This window comes from Pezoporus wallicus, unplaced genomic scaffold (assembly GCF_028554395.1).
Source record: "Pezoporus wallicus isolate ANWC-B61680 ecotype Strahan unplaced genomic scaffold, APGP_CSIRO_Pwel_v1 contig_3847, whole genome shotgun sequence".
In the NCBI taxonomy this organism is placed as follows: domain Eukaryota; kingdom Metazoa; phylum Chordata; class Aves; order Psittaciformes; family Psittacidae; genus Pezoporus; species Pezoporus wallicus.
The window spans coordinates 1,959,772-1,979,066 of NW_026639842.1; the positions used below are offsets into that span (position 1 = coordinate 1,959,772).

The 19,295-nt window shown below is 39.0% G+C and overlaps 1 protein-coding gene across 3 annotated transcripts in view; it reads left to right on the forward strand.

Annotated features, from left to right (window-relative positions):
* PTPRN2 (protein tyrosine phosphatase receptor type N2) overlaps positions 1–19,295 on the forward strand; it is a 655,166-nt gene that overhangs the window by 270,991 nt on the left and 364,880 nt on the right. The window lies entirely within an intron of this gene.

Consider the following 19,295-nt stretch of genomic DNA (forward strand, 5'->3'; position numbering starts at 1 on the left):
AACAGTTTCTAGGTAAGGAAAGTCCTGTGAAGGGTCATTGTAGCCAGCGTTGCTGATGGGAATAATTACATCAGGGATGGATAAGAACTTGGTTTCCTGGCTCTGAGTCTGGCATATAGCACACTAGGTTGTGCCACTTGATCAGCTACTCATTTAACAAATCACAGGGTGTTCAGCTATGTTGAACTACTGTTTTCCTTGATCCATACTGGTGATTGCATGTTGATTTCCTGAGCTAGGAGATTATGATTTGCCATGCCATGCACAGTAAAAAAATTTAGGTTAGGGATTTTCTGAAATAATTTTGGGTAGGAACATTTACTTCATGAAACTTAATTCTTCCCTTTTAAAACAGAAGATAAAATTAGTTAGAAAAGCAGTGGAAGAGAAGGGTCAGCTGTGGGAGGGTTTGACAGCTTACTTGAAAGAAGTCTCATCTTGGCGCACAGAAAATAACTGATGTCTGGGTAGCATCCAGTTCCTGCCTATGTTTCAGAAGGTTTGGGGCTGCTTGTTTTGGCCCATGAGTCAGGTTGCTGAAGAGCAGCATCTTTCTCAGCCTTGCTTGTGCTGCCATCAGCTTTTGTTTAACCTTCGGTTCCTTTTTAACACCATGTTTTAAGTCACAGCCTGAAGATGCTTCATCTTTGGTGAAAGTGTTTATTACTATCTTGAAAAAAAAAGATTACTCCTCCTACTACTGTAAATGAAGGGAGAAATGGGCTACTGGTGAGAAAGTATTCTTAGAAACCTGTCAAATACCAGACATATTAGCCTTAGTAGTATAGAAGGAAAATATTCTTGGGGTTTTATTTCTAAAACAGTTTTTTGTATTGTTGAATGGTTTTTTGCTTGTATTTTATGAAATGTATTTTTTATGAAAACTGAGTTTTGAAATAGCAAAACCCAATAATATTGTATGTCTTGCTTGTAAAGAGAATTTGCGTTCTTGATGGAATATTAGCAGATAAAGTGTGCTGCACATTTAAAGGGGTAATCCCATGGAACAATTTTTCTGCTGGAATCAACTGGTTCTGCTTCATTAAGTTCATTCATTTACAGTACAAGAGCACTTTAACCTACCTTTCTAATTGTTAGCATAAAGCCTTTTGGTTATTTTTTATCATTTGATAAATCACAACATTGCAATTGGCAGGCTGTAGATTCCTTCCCTAATGAAAAATATCCCTCCAGTGATACAGCTAGCTAGGAACAAACTTTTCTCTTTTTTTAAACGTATGTCATTGGAAAAGCTGCTTATTTTGCATCTATAAATATGCAGTTATATGACTGTACTGAAAGTACTTGCATGGTCATTACTTTAAAAGTGTGTTATGAATTATAGTAACTCTAAAGAGGACTGAGCATTCTGTCTATCACCACAATATTTTTAAAAAGTATTTTGTATTTTTAAAAGTTCTATAAATCTGTTATTTGGGAAGGTTATCCCAAATCTCAAGTGACTAAAGAATTCATCCATAAACTTTCTGTATTCAAGAAAATGAGATGCTGTGACTCAAGTTAAATCTATGAAATGCTAGAGAAATGTGGAGCTGGCCAGTAGATGTAGCAGCAGTAGAAGCTTTAGAAAAAAGCCTCGCCAAGTAAAGAATTAACACTTTTTGGATGTATTCTTTTGTCATCACAACACAATTACCAGTGGAAACTTTATGAATCTGAAGACCCTGTTTAGCTTCTGAGTAGCCTCTTGGAGACAGGTTTCAGGAAAAACTTGATGTCATGGCTATTCCTAATGCACCATTGACATTTCAAAGTGTGAGAATGAGGCCTCTCAGGAAATACAATTTAAGGAATCATAGGTGACTTAGACTATTTTATTTTACTGGCAAGTAAAAGTATCTTTTTCTTAAGGAGACTTTTTTGGGGTTTTGTTTTGTTTTGCTTTTGTTGTTGTTGTTGTTTTTTGGTTTTGATGGGACATTATATAGAAAAAGCTATTAGTAAGTCTGAGACCAAGGATTTATAGAAGGGGTGGAAATCTAACATACTAGTCTAGTTTGAACTATGAACTAATTATTAGCCTGGTGTAAAATTCTCAATTCTTAAATTTCCCTCCAAGAATTCTGAATTATAAGGAAGTAATAGCATAGGTCTGATTTTTTCTAGACTACTGCAAAGATTTCAGAGTACAGACATCTTTGTCGCTGACATGGACAGTGGGATTGAGTGCACCCTCAGCAAGTTTGCCGATGACACCAAGCTCTGTGGTTCCGTTGATACGCTTCAGTTGAGGGAGGGAATGCCATCCAGAGGGACCTTGACATGCTTGTAAAGTGGGCTGATGCCAACCTCATGAAGTTTAACCATGACAAGTGCAAGGTCCTACACCTGGGTCGGAGCAAACCCAGGCAAAGCTACAGGTTGGGCAGAGAAGAGATTCAGAGCAGCCCTGTGAAGAAGGACTTGGGGGTGGTGGTCAATGAGAAATTTAACAGGAGCCGGCTTCAGTGTGCGCTCACAGTCCAGAAAGCCAACTGTATCCTGGGCTGCAGCAAAAGGAATGTGACCAACAGGTCGAAGGAGGTGATTCTGCTCCTCTGCTCTGCTCTCGTGAGACCTCACCTGGAGTATTGTGTGCAGTTCTGGTGTCCTCAACATAAAAAGAACATGGAACTGTTGGAACAAGTCCAGAGGAGGGCCACGAGGATGATCAGGGGACTGGAGCACCTCCTGTATGAAGACAGGCTGAGGAAGTTGGGGCTGTTCAGCCTGGAGAAGAGAAGGCTGCATGGAGACCTCATAGCAGCCTTCCAGTATCTGAAGGGGGCCTATAGGGATGCTGGGGAGGGACTCTTCATTAGTGTAGTGATAGGACAAGGGGTAATGGGTTAAAACTTGAACAGGGGAAGTTTAGATTGGATATATGGAGGAAGTTTTTTACTGTAAGGATGGTGAGGAACGGCTATGGGTTGCCAAGGAAGTTGTGAATGCTCCATCCCTGGTGGTGTCCAACACCAAGTTGGACAGAGCCTTGGGTGACATGGTTTAGTGTGAGGTGTACCTGCCCATGGCAGGGGGGATTGGAAATGTATGATCTTAAGGTCCTATCCAACCCTAACTATTCTATGATTCTATGTTTCTATGTTAATGAGAATCACAGGGTTAATTTGAAAGTATAGACAAGGCCATGTCATGAATAAGAACAGTATGAAAAGAACTGAGGAGGAAGGGCTGTTCATGAGTTCTGAAGTTCTTTAAATTCGCAATTAAGAGTTCTTGTTTTTTCTTTGAGAAAAAAAAAAAAAGAGTTTAAAGGGACAAATGCATTATTACCTTTGGTTAGTTTTGTCTGGAAAGATCTTTCTTTCTTCCTTATATTTTTCTTTTTTTCCTTGCTTTGGAGTTTGGTAAGTGAACAATTACTTTTGCCATGGATTCCTACTGATTCCCATATTACTTCTTTATTAGTTTGAGCATGGTAGCAATCATCTTCTCACTTTCACAATTCTGCCAACTTTAAGGGATAGGTTGCAATTCACAGTATAGCCTCAAGCTTGGCTCCCAGTGCATTCAGTCAACTTCTGCAGTTAGTTTGTTGTCAAGTTTGCACTGACATAAACTTTGCTCACCCTGTGAAGCAGATGAGTGGAAATAGATCTAGGGAATTCATAATTAGAAATATTTCAACACCGAAGAAAATATCCAACATGTTAGCTGTCACTATTGGATACAGCCTGGATCTTTGTAGAAGTAATAGTTATGCTTAATATGTTTTGTTAATGGTTATGTAGCTGTCAAATAAATTCCATTATTTCTTATTACATCATTAGAGACCATTAAAAGGATATTAGCATGCTGATGTAATTATGCAAGCAGACGTAAAATGACTATAGTTATGATTTTATAATCTAATTATGGGTGTCCAATGCCCCATGTGATTGATTGTTGGACTGGTATCATGGATTGAAGTCAGATGGGTAGTGATGTTAGGAGGGTTTGTATTTATTAAAAAAAAAATAATTTTACCACTTCACAATCTGCAGCGTTGTCCTTGTTCATGTAATTGCTGTTCTTCGTGCATAAAATAGTAAACTTACAAACATAAGAGTTTATCAAGAAACATACATATATAATAAAAATACTACGATCTGTAAGCTCAGCTGTAAGGGTAGTGGAAAAGACACTCAGAATCCATAGTCAAAACCATTGATTAGAACACAGATGACTTACTTGGGTTTTGATGAGAATATAAATGATTTCTGAATCTTTATAATGTTCTCATACTTGAGGAATGTATTGAGAACATTGCTAAGGGGACTTTTCAGTACTAATCTTAGCTGAATAGCTTTGTCTGGAAAGAAAACAGATTATTCTGATTTCATAGTATTTCAAACTGCATAGCCTATCATTCTCAGCCTCCAGTTAAGAGTGAGATTTTTAGCTGAATATCACATTCTCTGACAGTGCAGTAACACTGATTTTATTCTTTTCCTTCTTATTTCTCCCTTTAACCTTGTATGACTTTCCCTACTGCCACTGAAGAACTCTCACTCTAGGTCTCTCTTTTCCCCACATTTTGTTCTACTGCTTTGGCTTCTTCCAACAATTCATCTTAATGGGCATCTTCGTCATTTTTGCCTTCTAAAATACCTGAACTCAGAACTCAACTATCCCTTCAGGAGATGTGATGACTTGACCAACAAGTGCACCTATTTACATATCTAATTTTTCAATGGAAAATGTGTAGCAGGGCCCTATATATTAATTGCATAAATTGATGTTTAACTACTGCTGTTGTTGAAGCATAACAAAAATCTTGTTTTGGTTTGTTGTTTTTTTTTGTTTGTTTCCTACGGTGTTCTTCACTACACTAACAAAATGCTTGACAAACATGAATTGATAGTACTTAACTCACATGAGATATTGGGTATTATGAGGACCATACAGAGCTGGAGTTATGCATGAAGAGATTAATTTAAAGCATTTGCTAATATGAGGTGTCCAGCCTGATGTCTGAGATTATAACTTATTCAGTGTCTTCTGTAAAGATCTTCACATACTGAGATAAAGATCCCATTGTCTTCAGTTACCATTCTGAGTGTTCAGCAGTCCAAGTCAGCTCTCAGTTTAGACAGTTATTTGGTCTGTAAAAAAACATTGCCTGAAATTACTTGGCTTTAAGCGAACTGAGTCTGAATCTGAACACTGCCATTGTCAAGAAAGTGAAAATGGATGACCCAGGGAACTACAGACCAGTCAGTCTCACCTCTGTGCCTGACAAAATTTTGGAGCAGGTTGTCCTGGAAAGCATGTTAAGGCACATGAAAAACAACAAGGTGGGTGGTGGCAGCCAGCATGGCTTCACGAAGGGGAAATCCTGACTGACCAATTTGGTGGCCTTCTATGATGGGGCTGCGGAACTGATGGACAGGGGTAGAGCAGTTGATGTTATCTGTCTAGATTTGTGCAAAGCATTTGACACTGTTCCGCATGACATCCTTATCTTTAAATTGGAAAGAAAACAATTTGCTAGATAGACCACTTCGTGGATAAAGAAATGCCTGGATGGCAGCATGCAAAAAGTTGTGGTCAACAGCTCAATGTCGTTTAAACTCAGTCAGGCAACTTGCTCACTCACTCCCAGTGAGTGGTGCCGGGCTGACAACAGTGGAGGCCCCCCCCCCCCCCCCCACCAGGGCTCTCCCCTTCCCCGCTCCCGGAGGAACGGGGAGGAGGATCAAAAGAGTGCAACTCCTACGGGTTGAGACAAGAACAGTCCAGCAACCAATGTACACAAATCACCACCGCTACTATCAACTACAACAATAAGAGAAAAAAACAAGGGAAGAGAATACGATACCACCGGCCAAGAAACGAGTCCCACCCGGAAGCCTGTGTCCTTCCGGGTAACTCCCAGTTACCCCCCACCTGGGCATGATGTGCTGCGGTATGGAATACCTCCTTGGCTAGCCTGGGTCAGGCGCCCCATCTCTGCTTCCTCACAGCTTCCCCTCCTCCCTGGCAGAGCATGAGCCTCACAAAGTCCTTGGTCAGGGTAAAAATCACTTAGCAACAACCAAAAACATCGGTTTCACCAACATTGTTCCCAGGCTGGAAGTCAAAACACAGCACTGCACCAGCTACCACAGAGGAGAAACATGACTGCTACTGCTGAACCCAGGACATTATCCACCCCTTATTCCATACCATTCACGTCATGCTCAGGGTGGGGGGGTAACTGGGAGTTACCCGGAAGGACACGGGCTTCGGGGTGGGACTCGTTTCTTGGCCAGTGGTATTGTATTCTCTTCCCTTGTTATTTTCTCTTATCATTGTTGTAGTTGGTGGTAGCGGTGGTGATTTGTGTTGTACATTGGTTGCTGGACTGTTCTTGTCTCAACCCGTAGGAGTTGCACTCTTTTGATCCTCCTCCCCGTTCCTCCGGGAGCGGGGAAGGGGAGAGCCCCGGGGGGGGGGGGGGGGGGGGGGGGGGGGCCTCGATTGCTCTCAGCCCAGCACCACTCACTGGGAGTGAGTGAACAAGTTGCCTGACTGGGTTTAAACCATGACAAATGTCCAGTTGGAGACCAGTAACGAGTGGTGTCCCTCAGGGACCAGTGTTGGAACTTGCTGTCCTGGGTTCAGCAGTAGCAGTCATTTTTCTCCTTTGTAGTAGCTGGTGCAGTGCTGTGTTTTTGACTTTCGGCCTGGGAATGGTGCTGATAGCACCAATGTTTTTAGTTACCACTCAAATGTTTTAGTCTGGCAAAGGACTTTCTGAGTCTCATGCTCTGCCAGGGAGGAGGGCAAGCCCGGAGGAAGAAGAGACAGGACACCTGACCCAAACTGACCAAAGAGGTATTCCATACCACAGCACGTCATGCCCAGGATGTAACTGGGAGTTAGCCAGAAGGGCTGGTAGACTGCAGGGTTGGATGAGGTATCGGTCGGTACTTGGTCAGGCTTGGGGGGGCGAGTTATCAGTCGGCAGGTGGTGAGATGTTGTATTCTCTTTCCTTGTTATTTCCTTTATCATTGTTATTATTGGGGGTAGCAGTAGTGATTTGTGTTATACCTTAGTTACTAAACTGTTCTTATCTCAACCCGTGGGAGTTGCATTCATTTCGATTCTCCTTTCTGTCCCTCCAGGAGTAGGGGGAGGGCAAGAAGGGGCGAGGGGAATGAGTGAACAAGCTGCCTGACTAGTTTTAAACCACAACACCGGTCTTGTTCAACATCTTTGTTGATGACATGGACAGTGGGATTGAGTGTGCCCTCAGCAAGTTTGCCGATGACACCAAGCTGTGTGGTTTGGCTGATACACTGGAGGGAAGGAATGCCATCCAGAGGGACCTCAACATGCTTGTGAGGTGGGCTGATGCCAACCTCATGAAGTTTAACCATGACAAGTTGAGGGTTCTACACCTGGGTGGAACGATCCCAGGCACAGCTACAGGTTGGGCAGAGAAGAGATTCAGAGCAGCCCTGCAGAGAAGGACTTGGGGGTGGTGGTTAATGAGAAAATGAACATGAGCCTGCTTCAGTGTGCGCTCACAGCCCAGAAAGCCAACTGTATCCTGGACTGCATAAAAAGGAACGTGACCAGCAGGTCGAAGGAGGTGATTCATCCTTTCTACTCTGCTCTTGTGAGACCTCACTTGAGTATTGTGTGCAGTTCTGGTGTCCTCAACATAAAAAGGACATGGAACTGTTGGAACAGGTCCAGAGGAGGGCCACGAGGATGATCAGGGGACTGGAGCACCTCCTGTATGAAGACAGGCTGAGGAAGTTGGGGCTGTTCAGCCTGGAGAAGAGAAGGCTGCGTGGAGACCTCATAGCAGCCTTCCAGTATCTGAAGGGGGCCTATAGGGATGCTGGGAAGGGACTCTTCATTAGGGGCTATAGGGATAGGACAAGGGGTAATGGGTTGAAACTTGAACAGGGGAAGTTTAGATTGGATATAAAGAGGAAGTTCTTTACTGTAAGGGTGGTGAGATGCAGGAATGGTTTGCCCAAGGAAGTTGTGAATGCTCCATCCCTGGTGGTGTCCAACACCAAGTTGGACAGAGCCTTGGGTGACATGGTTGTGAGGTGTCCCTGCCCATGGCAGGGGGGATTGGAACTTGATGATCTTAAGGTCCTTTCCAACCCTAACTATTCTATGATCCTATGATTCTATGTTTCTATGAATCTGAGGCAGAACTGGATGCTACTAGCAGAATTCAAAGTAACAGTAGGACCTTTACATCTTTATAGTTCCATACCTTGTTTCCAACATAGTTTCTGAAGTCTGATAAAAATGTATCTGACGCCCTGAAAATACTGGTCTTCTCTAATACTTGACCTCTATACATCCTTGGATGTCAGGGACCCTCTTGAAAAAAACACTTTGAAAGACTTCATCTCTAGACATCAAGATAGACAAGATAGTTTTTTTTTCTATTATGCTCTTGTATGTCCTTAACACCAACTATGTTTTTTTTACATATTTTAATGTAAACAGCAATCTAAAACAAGCACAAATTTTGAATACTTATCATAAGGAAAGCTACTTATCATAAGGAAAGCTATCATAAGGAAGCATTTTTACCCTGCTTCAAATGTGTCTTTTGAAGTAAGTGAAGGATTACAGATACCTTCCACCTCCTTTTCAAAGAACCAAGTAATACCTATGACTGTCCTTGTTCTTAGGAAGGGCTGAGGCAGTTGGGCTGGAAGAAATACAATTTGAAAAGCCAGCAACCATCCCAGTGAAAAGAACTTGAATTGAGGAAGATGTCTGAAAATGAAACCAAGTTTGGAGAAGCTTTAAATGCATTCAAATTGGAAGTGTTGGGCAGGCAGACTTATGAGTGCAGCTCCTTGCCTCACCTATTATGAACATGTGCACTGGCTGTAGTATCCTAATAATTCTATATAGGTTTTGTTCATTGTTTGTCGTGTTATTTTTCTAACACCTGAAAAACTCAATCAGCCAGTTAATCAGATTCAGTCATCCAGAACCTAAACACTGGAACAGTATTTGGTATTTTCACTTCGTCATGCTGATGGATTATGACATGTGGTATATGTATGCTCTAAATGTGAACAACTCAGGAAATTATTGGTAGCTTGAGAGGTAGAATAATGTGAGAGAGGATTATTTAAGCGCTGAGCAGTAGTTGGACAGGTAGTACAATATCTTGTTAGGTTTGTATTTGCAAACTTCCCTCCACTGTGCAGATTGTCTGTGATTCCTTTCTCCTTGATTCGGTGTAATTAATCTTTTCTTGTGCTGTATGTTAAACACCTGTAGATTGATATTCTTTCAATGTTTTCTCTAGATTGGTAGATCCTGGATTCTGTTGTCTGTGCCATTTAGATTTACCAAGAGGAATGTTCTAATACTGTGCTTAAAAAAAAAATATAGTCCATCCTTCTCTCCTTAAGATGCTGTAGTATAAACTAACAATAGATTGAATTTTTATTTCCATCCCATTTATTATCCAGAAATTAAGCAACATTTTTATTTAAATTTGAACTGTGCTGTATGGTTGCCCTCAATAAAAAGATATACCTTTCAGAAAACTCGAGCAGTATTTGTCATCTGTTCTATGATTTTAAATAGCAAACCAATAGACTAAGGCTATTTGGCATAATTTTGTTTAAAATGTTATAAAAGCATAACTCAGAAATAATGGAACCACTTTTATTCAAACTTGACTTCTTCCACAGATTTAATGAGTCTGGAAAACAAATTGTCTGAAATGTACTGCTGTAACTCATTGTATGCAGGCTTTTATAAGAAATTACATTGTGTTTTCTGGTACATATTGTCTTATTTGACAAGTAATTTATAAAATAAAGATACATCAATTTTTAAGGGAACGAGGATAAGGAAGCAAAAATAAGGTGGAATTTTCAGCTATGCATTCCTTTACTTAAACATGATTGATTTCTCAACCTTAGCCTTACATTAGTCTTGTGGCTTTTTCCCCTGAGGTACAGTATATTTTGTGTGCTTTTCTTTAATAAATGTGCATATAACCAAGATCATTTTGCCTTCTCCATTGTAAGGTTCCTGCTAGAAAAATATAAAAATACATTAAAATAACAAGAAGGATTTTGGCCTTCAACATTTTATGAATTCTAGGTGACAAAACAGAAAGACCTTAAAAATCTAGGGAGGCTCTTAAAAATGTACAAAGTTTGGCTTTACATTACAACATTTCATCTCATTAAACAATCCCAGGCACAGCTACAGGTTGGGCAGAGAAGAGATTCAGAGCAGCCCTGCGGAGAAGAGCTTGGGGGTGTTGGTTGATGAGAAAATGAACATGGGCCGGCAGTGTGCACTTGCAGCCCAGAAAGCCAACCGTATCCTGGGCTGCATCAAAAGGAGCGTGACCAGCAGGTGGAAGGAGGTGATCCTGCCCCTCTACTCTGCTCTTGTGAGACCTCACTTGGAGTATTGTGTGCAGTTCTGGTGTCCTCAACATAAAAAGGACATGGAACTGTTGGAACAAGTCCAGAGAAGGGCCACGAGGATGATCAGGGGACTGGAGCACCTCCTGTATGAAGACAGGCTGAGGAAGTTGGGGCTGTTCAGCCTGGAGAAGAGAAGGCTGCGTGGAGACCTCATAGCAGCCTTCCAGTATCTGAAGGGGGCCTGTAAGGATGCTGGGGATGGACTCTTCATTAGGGACTGTAGTGATAGGACAAGGGGTAACGGGTTAAAACTTAAACAGGGGAAGTTTAGATTGGATATAAGAAGGAAATTCTTTCCTGTTAGGGTGGTGAGGCACTGGAACAGGTTGCCCAGGGAGGTTGTGAATGCTCCATCCTTGGCAGTGTTCAAGACCAGGTTGGACGAGGCCTTGGGTGATACGATTTAGCGTAAGGTGTCCCTGCCCACAGCAGGGGGGTTGGAACTAGATGATCTTAAGGTCCTTTCCAACCCTAACTATTCTATGATTCTATGGTTCTAAATCAGAGGATTTACACCTTTGCAATCTAATGCAGAATGAAATCCAGTGTTGCAGGTACATGTTCCTGTACTCATGGATCCCTACTCAAGAGAAGGTTTTAACAGAGAAGTGAGCTTCTGAAGTTTATCTATCTTTTTTTTTAACTTCATATTTCTCTACTACTCATCTCTCTGTGTGACTGAGAATGCCATCATATTCCTTTTGTAATAAAGTTCATTACATTGTAGGATAGGCAGGATATATTCCTTTGTCTCAAGCAAGTCACTTCATATGTGCCAGTGCATTTAATTTATATAACATTTCACATATTATTGACGGGTAACCATAGCCATTTTACAGATGGGTAAATTGAAACTCAATACAATTCGCTTGATTTTCCCTATAATGGTACAGAACTTGGTGACAGATATGAGAATAGAAACAGAGAACTGTGATTCTCACTTTTGCACTAAAGCTTGGTCCACCAATAGAATAAATAATATTAGAAATGGAAAAAGTTTGTCATGCAAAATTTTGTTTAAAAGAATAGTACCTTATAAGAAATATACCAAATTAATCTTACATCTGTGCCTTTCTTGATCCTCCAGCCCTTGGCTACCTGATCATCCTACGTACACACACACACTTTTTTTTTTTCCTGTCTTTTGTCACCTGGATGGATGGATTACATGAATATTACAGACCTGCTCACCCAGCTGAAAAAAAATTATTCTTCTGCAGTTTTTTACACCCTAGCCAGAAAATATCTCAAATCCAGGCCTATGAGTTGCACCATGACCTGGCTGTGAAGGCTTTGTATTCCCTAGGAGCCATAAAGGCAGTTGGAGCAAATATACATCTGTAGGTGCAGCCAAAAGAACTGAATAAATTCCACTTATGCCTCCTTTGCAAAACAAATGTCCCTAGCTCACAGCCAAAAGGGGAAGCTCAAGAACAAATGTAGTTTCTCCTCAGAGCCAAAGAAGCAGCAAACAGGTTCTTAAAAGGGTAATCAGAAAGGCTCTGGTTGTAGCACTCATAGTTCTGTAGCTCTTTGATTTGGCTGTAGGAAAGTTTGGGTGTTTTCATCTTAGGTTGTGCTGCCAAATCCTCATGAAAGAGATTTGTGTTGTCTGGCTCCTGTCAAAGCTATAAGCATGCTGAACTCTGCAAAAGTCCTAATACATGAGTCATGATCTTCATTAATTATTAAAAGTCACTTGTGCAAATTGAGCGTAAGGTGACTATCATCCAAGTGGACAGATTTTATATGTGATTGCTACAGACTCCCTTAGCACAGGTGTGCAGAGGGTAAGTAGACCTGTAGTCAGTAAAATGCATTGAATGCTTACTGTCTAAAAATGAAAACTGTCTGTTGCTTGTGTACCAGGCAGACTAAGGTATAAAGAAGAAGAATGAAAGTGTAAATAGAAAAATAGAATATAATTAACTTTTCTTGTTTTTTTTTTTTTGTTGGTTTGTGTTTTTTTTTAAATGATATTACTATTTTATCCTTTAGCTTAAATCTTGGGGGATTGAAAGAAAAATCACCGTACATTTAAGCAGCATTTTGAAACTCGTTTCCCACTCTCCCAGAGTCCACACACTCTTTTGCTGTAAAAAATTATGCACTTGTATGATTTGTTCTTTTAAATACTGTAATTAAGAACCTTATTTGCATTGCGGGCAATGCTGGCAACTTTCATGTACTCAGCGTGTTGAAAATGTCAAGTTTCATGGCTTGTGACAGATTAATAGAAAAATAATTTTAAAACTCTGCAAATTATTCATAGATATTGAGTAATCATAAGAAGTTGCTTTTTGTGAAGAATAAAAATAGGACAAACTGAGCATAGCATCAATCTCTAAATTGAGCGCTATTTTTAAATCATTTAAATTGTAGGTTTAGCAAAATAATCTTCACCTGAGATGAAGTGAGTTGTAAAATCTTTAAAATACTCTGTCACTGCCTTTTGCTGTAAATAGTAACAGTGTACGTAGCACATTTTTGATGCATATAGATTAAATTATTAAAGTTAAATTAATCATTAATGTAAAATAATTTAAAGTCCATCATTTAGTATTGGTTGGTATCAAAGACCCACCAAACATGAACTGCTGTTTTTGGAAAACATCCTTTTCTGGACCAGTAATCCCTTTTCTGTGACTTTACTCTTGAAATTAATCTAATGACAGTAGTGTGTCAGTCAGGATACATTCCATTATTTGGACACCTGGTACTGTCCTGTCCTCTCTCCCTGAAATGATCAGTGCTGAGTGAGTCATGGAGTGACTTCATGGAGCATTATTTCAGGGAGAGAGGAGGGCACTACAAGGTGTCCAAATAATTACCTGATTTATGAAGGCTGTAGATGTAGCTTTCAGAGGTAAGTCTGAGCTGCAGCTGTCAAATCCAGACCTAAGTCTTGTCTCCATGTAATTACATTTGCAAGATATGATTGCTCTGAAGCTGTCAATCTATCTAATCTTTGTGATCTATCCATTACACCTCACCCAGCTGTATCGTGTAAACCACACTAATGAAGTGCAAGTGGTGATAGAAAATCAACCACTAACTGGTGAGCACTGTGTTTGATGTCTTTCCCTTAGCAGAGATTTTGCTTTCTCATCTTTAGTGCTTGGTTATTGTCAGACATAAGATGTAATGTTAGTAGAAAAAATCCTTAACTTTCTCTCTCCATGCTGGCTATGAATTTAGTACAGGACCACATTTCTGGAGACAGGGTTGCAAGCAAACAGTTATATACATGCTTACTGTATATAAAGGGTATAAATATGAATAGAGAATATATTTTGGCTGCATTGCAGCATGTTGTGGAACACTGTGTGTCATTCTGCAGTTTAAGGAGCATGTTAAGAGTTTCCAGAGAAAGGCTCAAGAAACTCAATTTGCTAAAAGAAATGATTTTTTTAATTGATCACAGTCTGTAAGTACGTACATGTCAATAGAAATGTGAGAATGCATACAGCTGTACATCAATGTTTGTTCACTTCAGGTGCAAAATGAAGCAAATCTTTGAACAGCAAAGATATTAAAGAGTGAAAGATGTGTGAATTTTTAGTATTAAGTCTGGGTAATGATCAATATTTTCTACTCAACAGTTCAGAGAACTTACTTTGTAGTAGGTCAGCACAACACATCCTTCACAGATTTCCTGAATCTGAAGTTTAGTCAGAGACCTGCTTATGTAATATAAATAGAGTATGATGCAAAGCTTCACAAAATAAATTTTCGTCAATATTTGTGGTCAAGAATGTTGATGAAAACCTGAATGAAATGGTCAATGAATTTACAGCTGGTCTGAGTAGCAGAAGAACAAAATAGCCAGTGTACATTTCTTAATCCATTTATTTATTGCTTGACAATGACCAGCTGCAATTTTCTGCCTTTGCTTTGCTCTGTAAATCATTTGTTGTATAAACATACTGTATTACAAAAGTGCCTCTTTTAATTATGTGTTTTTCCCCATAAATTTGCTTTGACCTAAGTATGTTTATATGCCTGTATATATCACATTTACAGCAGTATGAGCATTTTAATTTTTCCAAAATTGAGAAGGTGAAAAGGAGGCTTCAGTGCAATATAAACAATGGACATAAGCTTCAAATTCCTAAACACAGTAAGCACAGAAATGTGTACACATTGCAAGTCATTAGTTCAAGCCCACCAAACATTTCCTGAGACAATTACCTTAGCTGCTATAAAATTTACTTTGCACAATCCTCTGGAGCGTTACTAATTGCTTTTCTTAACCTCCAGAGATTAAAGGATTTTGAAATGAACATATAGACAAGTAGTGACTCTAATTTCAAAACTAAGCTTTATTAAGGCAAGCTCTGTTTTATGAAATAGGGTCATTAAGAGAATGTTTAATGTTGGAAATATTCAATCCTCATCCTCCTCCAATCTTGAGATACTGTGCTCTGCTAGTGTTTTTCTTTTAAATACAGTGGTATTTTAAAATACAGCAGTGGAACCTTCATTCATTTCCATCTGGCATCAGCTCTGTCTTCAAGAATACACATAGCCATGTTGGCACTTGCTTCTCAAATCCTTTTCCACTAGGGGGTATGATAGACTGTGCCTGTATTTCACAGTAAACCTTCTGTGTGATAGCATAACATGAAAGTATACACATGTGGGGGGGAAGAACAGGCATGCAAAGCTGGGTACGTAATTTATGGAGATTTGAATCCTGTCATTCATAAATATAATTATAACCTACGGCTTGAAAGTGATATGGACCTTGCCATATTGATCATGCTTAGGCTCTGTTTATTCAGATCACTCATTGACAGGCAAAATATCAGAAGAATGGTGTTAGTAAAACAATTAATGAAAAAATACTTCTATTTTGCACAAAGAATATTGTTTGTTTCTGTGTGTGTTGTATACTCTCCCACCTTCAGATGGGAAGTATAAACCCAAGGGGAGGGCATATTATTAAATCAGCAATCAACCTTCAAGTCATTTTGGAATAAACACTGTAATTATTTCATCTCTAGTAAACAGAATGTAAGACAACAGCACATAAGGGTGACAATTTGCAATATGCTTTGAATGTCTTTGTTAAAAACCCCTAAACTATTATGGCTGAAGGCAACATTATTGAAATTAAAAAAAACCCCAAAAAACAGAAGTTGTGACAGCCAACAGAGGGGGTAATTAGTCGGTAAATTTCAAGTAATAAATTTAGCAGGTCATTGCAGCAGACCTTACATTTTGCATGGGGAGAAGTTACTGTTTATTACCCTTGAAGTCAGAACTGCTTACCTTTATTCAAGAAAACTTCATAACACAGTATTAGAAAAAAATGGTGTGATTATGATAGTATGGTCCAGATGCCTTCTAAAACTCACAATCTTCTCTTATTTAAGTGAGTGTAAGTTCACTTATGTCAGAAGAGTCAACTACCAGTTTACATAGGTGTAACTGTAGTAGCATACAGCTTGGGGGGGGGGGGGGGGGGAATAGACAAAAAATCAGAGAAAAAATATTGTCTTTCTAGATTAAAAGTGTGACTACCTAACATTTTTAATCTCAGTTGCAGCATATGCAGGTCTTGGATGTAGGCTGCTTTTCAGCCTAGACACTGGGGTTTATATTTCTTATTGCTTTCACCTACAAAGCTAGCAGAGGCTGGTATGATGTAACCTGCCTGCCAGGAGGGATTCCTCTGCTCACTGCTGGCACCCTTCCTGATGTGTGGGAATGGTTTGTCTGCAAGTCATCAGGTCATAAACAGTTGTGTGCACTTTAGGGAGCTTCCATATTTAGAGTTATGTAAAGACAATTGACATTAATATTAGCTGGGCTTCAGAGGCTTTGACAGCCGCAGAAGAAAAGCAGTCTCATCTATCTAATTTAAAGTTCCTGGTTAGGAAGTATCAAGGATGCATTTTATATATCTTAGAACTTTTTCTCAGGCTGGTTGCCCTCTTGTTAAAAGCTTTTTAAAAACACTTTGCAGTCAAATAATCACTGGTTTTGTTTAAATGTTCTCATCCAACACATAATGAACAGTGAGGAATTCCCCAAAGGGCATCTATTGTTATTGAAATGTTTATTTATCGAGTGCTTTTGCCAGAAGCCCCCCATGAGAAAATCTCATTTTATGAGCTCCTGAAGCAGTCAGTTCCCAAAACATTGAGCAGAAATGCAATTTTGACCAAGTAATCTCAAGGTCTTTTGGTTTACTTTCAAATAAACAGCATAATACCAATATGCAAAAAGTTGTGACAAGATCTGTTTTATTTTCTGTATTTTTTGAATATTCCTACTGAAGCTGTGCTTATGTGGTGCTTGGGTGATTCCTTACCTTCAAGCATTTAGTTGCTACAACAGTGAAAAACAGTTTCCCACATAGCAGCATAGGAGCGAGTATTTTAAATGATTCTGTGATTTCCTCTTTCCTTCGCAAGAACAGTGTTAAACCAATATCATCCCTCTTGCATAAGGAATTTTTTTGCCACCCAGTTTTTTTCTCTTCATTTCCCTAAATTTCCTCATCAACAGTTCTTGTGGCAATGTGAACATGGGCACAACTTGGATCCTGTTGTGTTCCTGGATTATCCAGGTGGAGTCAACAGAGAATAGTGTAATGATCTCTGCTAGGCTTCACTCTGAAATCCCTGCCTCTCACTACCTGAGCTGGATCACTGAAATGATCTAGTTTTAATCTTTATGATTTTAATGATGCTGTGAAGTGCATAGCTGTAGTGAGCAAGGCAGGAGGTCAGCTGAGGGGATAGTGAGCTCTGGGCCAGAGGCAGAAGCAAAAAACTCAGGCAAAGGAGGAAGGGAAGGAAACTTTTTACGTCTTTGCTGGCTGGAGTGTAACTACCCTGTGCTTGAAAGTTTGTGTTGGTTCCATGTTCTCAGCTATAAAGGACCGTGCAGTGTAGATTTTGGGGCAAAATATCTAAAGTTTTTCTTTTTTTCACCCTATCTTTGTCATGGGACAGCGATATACTAGGCTGGTGTTTGCTTTTATTTAAAGCAGACTGCTAATTATACTGTAAATGTCTGAGCAGGCGGGGAATAGTATAGTGGAACTCCCAGATGCCTTTTACGGCTGATTATCTCAGTGTTAAGTGACAGAATCGGGGAATGGCCTAAATTCTTGTAAAGCAGTTATCTCAAATAAAATATACTTTGCAATTGTTGACTATTATAACCTAAAATATTATTTAAATTATGCTGATAAATGCTTTATAATTGCCTGATATTATTAAAATACATTTTCTGTACATTAATGACTTGGCATCTGGAGTGTCCTTTAGCAATAAAATCTCTCTGTTTTCTCTTTCTCTCCCCACCCCAAGAGTATTTAGAGAGAAAATGATTGATTAATGACAGTTCCTAGTAACTCCAGAATAAAATGTGCACAGTACATGTTTTGCTGGTAAAAGGTTAAAGGATGCTTCTTAGTCTTACTCTGATTCACTTTCTGACCTCAAAGCAAAGTCTTATAGTTAATAATAGGTTTTTTTCTTCCTGAAATGGAAAAAGTTTAAAGGTATTTCTGTCTAGGATATATGCGATACTATTAAGCACACTTCATTAACTGCTCTCCATTGTATGAATGCAAAATATTAACATGTTAGTAAAGGAATAATTTAATACTTCATTTCAAGCCCTATAACAGAAATATTTTTCAAGCTCTTTCTTTTATGCAGAAGTTTTCCAGACTTCATTCTCTCATAAGACACAGCTACAGGAGGTCAAAACACATTGCAAGTATGGTTCCAGCCAATGTTCTTCACCTTTTAAGCAGTGTTATTATTCATAGTATGGATTTAATTCATTTTACTGATTATGTGAATAATAAAAACTTAGGAACTCACATAATGCATAATATGTAATTAAATTTTTATAATAGTACCAATTTGTGTCTTTGTTGAGCCCTTGTGCTCTTCTCCTCTGTATATTACAGTTTCGATAGTCTCCTGGAAATTTTCTTCAAAAATACATTTACTATATTTATGTATGTGTGTATTTTTCTTATGTTTATCATATATATGTACTTTAGTGTAGTTTTAAGTATATCAGAACTGATATTTCTTCATTCCTTTCATCAGATGTGCATCTAAGTTGGATATTATTAGGATGGGTAGAAAATTAATGCAACATTACGTATATGGAATTATTTTTCTTTAAAAAATGCACCATGAAAATTTTTGTGAAACCCTGAGTAGTTTGCTCTACCATTCTTCATCTGGCTAATCAGTAAATTTATAAATGCCTTACAGATTTTAATGCCATAAAGAACTATCAAGCTACACCCAAAAAGATTGCGACAGAGTCATAGTTTTCCCTCATAAATTATTCGAAGAGGTGACTACCCCTGTTGTTAAAAGATAAATACTTTGTGGTATCTTTTTGTTCAAAACCAGCCATAGGATCAGAAATGCCCAGAATCTTTTCCCCACACATATTCTTGCAGAACATGGTCAAGATAAATATTCTAAGTTTCTTTACAGTCCCTCTGACTTACAGTTGTGACAACAGGACTAAGCTTTTATTGATGTTAGGCATATTAAATTTGAAATGACATGTAATCTTCTTTGGATGCTGAATTCCAGTGATGATCTAGGCTGTACTTGAGTGAATAATAATTCAGGTGCCTCCGTTTTGCTACCTTCATAGCAAGAATATTATTTACAGGAGTGTTCTGTTTTGAAGTTGTGTTCATATTGTTGAAATACTTTCAGACAGGCACAAGATAAACATAAGAAACTACAAGAGGTATAAAAATGTATGCAAATGTAGCTAATAAGCAAAAGGATGAAGGCTAAATGGTATCCTAATGGGTTCTCTTTAAAAACCTATTCCTTAATAAGGAATATTCTGCCATGTCTCTTGAT